Consider the following 6,144-nt stretch of genomic DNA (forward strand, 5'->3'; position numbering starts at 1 on the left):
AGATTTACCACAATACCTCTACTCCACAAAATTTGAAAATTTAAAAGAAATGTATAATTTTCTTGATAAAAATCACTTACGAAAGTTAAATCAAGATCAGATAAACAAGGTAAATAGTCCTATAGCCCCTAAGAAAATAGAAGCAGTCATCAAAAATCTCCCAACAACAACAACAACAAAGCCCAGCACCAGATGGTTTAATGTAGAATTCTATTAGACTTTCAAAGAAGACCTAATACCAATACCCTTCAAATTATTACACAAAATAGAAACAAAAACTGAAGAAACATTGCCAGATTCCTTTCATGGGCCTACAGTCAGCCTAATACCAAACCACAGAAAGACTCAACAAAGAAAGAGAATTACAGACCAATTTCCCTCAAGAACATTAATGCAAAAATTACTCAATTACTCACAAACTACATCAAAAAACACTATATCAAAAACTATACTCACAAATACTCACAAACTATATCAAAATATCAAAAAGATTGTCTACCATAATCAAGTGGGCTCCATCTAAGAGCTGCAGGTAATATTTCAAGTTATGAAAATCTGTCAAGGTAATCCAAGAGAAACCACATGATCATCTCATTAAATGCTGAAAAAGTCTTTGACAAAATTCAACACCTCTTCATGATAAAAATCTTGAAAAGATCAGGGATACAGGGGCATACCTAAATATAATGAAGACAATATACATAAAGCCTAGAGCCAACATCAAAGTAAGTAGAGAGAAACTCAAAGTAATTCCACTATAATTAGGAAGAAGACACAGCTGTCCTCTCTCTCCATATCTATTCAATAACTTGAATTTTTAGCTAGAACAACTGATGGTAATTGGGGGGGGGGGGTGGATATAAATTGGAAAGGAAGAAGTCAAAGAGTCAAAGTACCGTTATTTGTAGAAGACATGGAGTATACATAAGTGACTCCAAACATTCCACCAAAGAATTCCTACAGCTGTAATAGCCAAAAACTGGAAACAACTTAGATATCCCTCAATCAAAGAATTTATAAATAAAATATGGTATATTTATACAATGGAGTATTACTCAGCTATTAAAAACAATGACATCATGAAATTTGCAGGCAAATGGATGTTAAAAACAAACAAACAAACACCCAGAGTGAGATAACCTAGACCCAGAAAGACACACATGGGATGTACTCATTTATAAGTGGATAGTAGCCATAAAGTACAGGACAACCATTCTATGATTCACAGACACAGAGAAGCTGAATAACAAAAAGGGCTCAAAGGGAGACTCATGAGTGTCTCTGGGATGACAGAATAGATGTTGCCAGTGGACTGGGGTTGGGTGGGGACAAGAACAGGAGATGTCAGGTGAAAGGAGTATGAAATGAGAGAATACTGAGAAAGGCAACTGAAATTGGGGGACATCTCAGAGACAAGCTAGAAACATAGTACAATAGAAACTGTGAGAGTGACCCTAGCTTAGATTCCTTGTAATGGGGGTGGGGGGGGTATGAGCATGAACCTGTCATCTCCAGTAACCAGACAAGACTTCCAGTGGAGGGATGGGGTTACCAACCAAACCACAAAACCTTCAACCTACAATCTGTCCTCCCTACAAGATGTGCTGGGTTAACAGTGGCACAGAAGTTATGGGAGTGGCCAATCAATGGCTGGTTCAGTTTGGGATCCATGCCATGAGAGGAAACCCACACCTGACACTACCTAGAGGGCCAGGAACGCTTTAGCACCCACACCTAGGTTAGGACCAAACATGACCAGCACAAAAAAAGTCCATGAAATGATCCCAAATAGTCTGCTACTCGTAGACAGGTGCCTCATATGATTATCATTAGAGGGGCTTCACCCAGCCTCTCTAATGACACTGGAATTCTACAAAAGAGGGTGGATTGTAGGATTCAAAGAGGTCAAGGACAACAGTAAAGGCCCACAGAACCAACTAATCTCGGCTCACAGAAACTGAACCAACAATCAGGGGCCTGCATGGGTCTGTCCTCTGCATGTATGTTATTGTTGTGTACACTGGTCTTCTTGTAGGACTCCTAAGAGTGGCAAAGGCTATCTCTGACTATTGACTGCTTTGGGGACTAATTTCTTCTGAGTGCGTTGCCTCTTACCACCTTAATACGAGGGTTACTGCCTAGTCTTACTGCAACTTAACATGGCATGTTTGGTTGATACCCATGGGAGACCTGCCCTTTTCTGAAGAGAAATGGAAGAGGAGTGGATGGAGAGGGAGGAACTGAGAGGGGCAGAGAGAGGAAAACCTACCTTATGGATGCAATGCATGAGAGAAGAATAAATTAAAACTTTTGTTTAATAAAGTAAAAAAAAAGTTTAAAAAGAAAAAGGAAGAAAGTCAGTGGTTGATAATACAGAATTCTACTTTTAGAATATAAGAAAAGAAAATATGTAACCCAACATAAAAAAGAAAAAGATAATTTAGTACAGAAGCCAGTGAAGTGGGCCATGAGCAACCAATAGATAAAATCCAATGGAGCCATGGAATTGCTCTTTATGGGTTGATAAAATTTATAGACCTAAAGCTCACCTAAGTGAGGAATGCATCACTGTTGGATGTAGGAAATGGAAGCCATTTTGGCAATTTCTTATTAAGTTATATACACACCAACAGACTCATCAATTCTACTTCCAGGCATGTACCCAAGAAAATGAGGAAATATGTCCGCATGAAAATAGTTACGTGAGTGCTCATATAGCATTTTTTTTCATAATAGCTCCAAACTGGAAAGAAGCCAAGTGTCTGTCAGCTGATAAATAAACAAATATCATCCACAGTGCAATGAAATGCCCCTCAGCAATAAAGAAATGAACTACTGCTACAGCTGACTGCAGAGGAACAGGGGAGAATTTGAGACAATGGAAGGGTTCTAAGTCTTATTGTGAGGGGTGTGTAGTTTTACACATATCCAAGCTCAATGAAGAGAGTTATACTTCATGCAAACTATCATGACCAAAGCCTGTGTGTGCACACGTGTGTGTGTGTGTGTGTGTGTGTGTGTGTGTGTGTGTGTGTGTGTGCAGTCCCACACTGCTACCTGGAAAACATGCTAACTGACTTGATCATTCCAGTTTGCTATGGTTTTAGCTGTCACTCTCCTATTCATTGGACAAGCATATCCATCTGGTTTTCTTGACTACCAAGCACTTGCTGCTTCTCGTCTGTTTATTCTGCCATCTTTCCACACTTTGATCTCAGGAATCTGTCATAATAGCTCCAAACGGGAGCCAGCTCAGCTCTGATTTCTGTGTTTCCCTCTCCAGTTCTCGTCTCTGCCCACTCCATCTGGTCTTCCTCATGGTTCAACAAGAGCCTGTCCCTTCTATGCACAAGGCCAAGTGTGAATGCCCTGTTACTTCCCTTGGGAGGAGTTGCTGGATTTATTATCCACACATTGCACACACCATGAAGGATACACAATGTCTTAGTTAGGGTTTTACTGCTGTGAACAGACACCATGACCAAGGCAAGTCTTATATAAAAACAAAACAAAAAACAAAACAACAACAACAACACTTATTTGGGGCTAGCTTACAGGTTCAGCAGTTCAGTCCATTATCATCAAGGTGGGAGCATGACAGTATCCAGGCAGGCATGGCACAGGCAGAGCTGAGAGTTCTATGTCTTCATCCAAAGGCTGTTAGTGGAAGACTGACTTCCAGGCAACTAGGGTAAGGGTCTTAAGCCCACACCCACAGTGACACACCTACTCCAACCAGGTCACACCTATTCCAACAAGACTACACCTCCAAATGGTGCCACTCTCTGGTCCAAGAATATACAAACCATCACACACACAAAAATTTGAAAAGCAGAGCTCATGCTAGCCACAGCTGGCTGGGACTACTGCAGCATATTATGCCAACAGTTCCAAGTCTTTCCTCAGCATCCCTCTAAGCTGTTGATGAACCCCAATTTGCTCTCAGACATACATCCCTGCCATCATGTCTGAACAAATCCTCTCCAAGTAGCCAGGTCCTTGCATCTCAACCCCAGCACAGGATCAGCTATAGTTGTCTATAAATTCTTCTGATCTGTAGTCAGATGTGCTAACCATTGCAACTCTGACCCATTGATTCTCTGTAAATTCTCAAAGAATTTATCTCTCACAGTCTCCCAATCATTCCCTAAGGATGGCTTAAGCCAGACTCTCTCTTCCAGAGGTCACCTCATCCGAATTTCTGTCATTACCCACTTCTTGAACTCTCCCTCTTTTAGACATAACCAGGATGCTGCAAGCTAATGTGAGAATCTTCTCTCGAATGGTAAATGTGAAATCTTCTCTCAAATGGCTCCTTAGCTACCTACTTTGTTCCTGCCAACAAAGTCAACAGGTCAACCAATTCAAAACTGGCTTAACTAATGCTTACCTGCTGTATATGTATATTGTCTCAGTGATGTTACAGTCACTACTCAATGGCAAGAACCAAATCTTACTTTTTCTATATGGACACAGTACCTTTAAGGACATACACCATAGCAATCAACATGGCTTTCACTTGAAAAGCCTCCTATTCTTATAATATTACCCCTGCCCCTGGCCTCATGCCCACCACTGCTGCCACCTCTGAAGACCTCTGCCATTGCCCTGAATGTCCATGCATAATCACTGCAAACACACTGGGTGCCCTGTTCTAAAGACTACATTTCATCCCAACTATTCATGCTACTTCGAACTTTCATTTTGGAAAAGGCCTTCACTGTGCAGGAAGACGTAGCCTGTTGTTCAGTTGGACAGGAGATTTCCCGTTGTGCTAGGGATGGTTCTTGATACTTGCTGTTCCTGTGAGCATTACCTGATTTCTAGCTCATTGGCCTACCCATTTCAACTCCCAAATCCTAATCCCCACTTCTATGATGGAGTGGTCTGTCCCCTTAAAGCCTATAGAGTTTATTATCTGTACCACGATGCTCATTTAAGAGTTTCAGATATGAAGCTCTTCTGCTTGTAACAAGATTGTACACTCCTTGACACAGAGGGCAGTGCTTTAATTGTAGCCCTCACAAACTCCAGCACAATTTTCAAGAACAACACTACGTGTTGTTAAAAGACCACTATGGTGAAACACTGACAAAGAAGTATAAGAACACAGAATCATCTTGCTCCAGACCTCCCAATATATTCTCTTTACTTCCAGCATGTAAGTACTATTTAAAACTGGCCTCTAGATCTTTTTCCAAAATTAACACCCTTTCATTTCTATTTTAATTATTTTCTCAAGAAACAGTTCCTGGATCTTTTTATTGTTATTATTTATTGTTATCTGTTTATTGTTATTACATACTTTAGAGGAGAAAACACACTTGCCTATGTTTGAGTCAGGGAAGTTTTGAAAATGTGTAACTTCATTAGATTCCTTCAAGGGATGTCACAGCCTTATACTAGGAAAGTTTGTTCTCCCCCAACAAAAGACAAAAAGAACATGGGGAAGATTGGACATGAGGAGTAAGCCTATGTTTGGAATCCTGTGAGTGTCCATGAGAGTGAAGCCCTTTCTAAAACACACGAGTCTATATTCAACATAACTGGAAAACCTGGATGAAATGGACAATTTTCTAGACAGATACCAAGTACCAAAGTTAAATCAGGATCAGATTAACAATCTAAACAGTCCCATATCCCTTAAAGAAATAGAAACAGTCATTAATAGCCTCCCAACCAAAAAAAAAAAAAAAAAAAAAAAGCCTAGGACCTGATGAGTTTAGTGCAGAGTTCTATCAAACCTTCAAAGGGGAACTAATTCTAATACACCTCAAACTATTCCAGAAGGTACTCTATGAAATTCATTCTATGAAGCCACAATTACTCCAATGCCTAAACCAAACAAAGATCCAACAAAGAAGTAGAACTTCATACCAATTTTCCTTATGAATATCTGTGCAAAAATACTCAATAAAATTCTAGAAAATGGAATCCAAGAACAATCAACCAACAAAACTATCATCCATCATGACCAAGTAGGTTTCATCCCAATGATGCAGGGATGGATCAATATATGGAGATCAATCAACGTAAACCAGTATATAAGCAAACTCAAAGACAAAAACCACATGATCATCTCATTAGATGCTGAGAAGTCACTTGACAAAATGCAACACCCATTCATGATAAAAGTCTTGGAAA

Source organism: Mus pahari, chromosome 2 (assembly GCF_900095145.1).
Source record: "Mus pahari chromosome 2, PAHARI_EIJ_v1.1, whole genome shotgun sequence".
In the NCBI taxonomy this organism is placed as follows: Eukaryota; Metazoa; Chordata; class Mammalia; order Rodentia; family Muridae; genus Mus; species Mus pahari.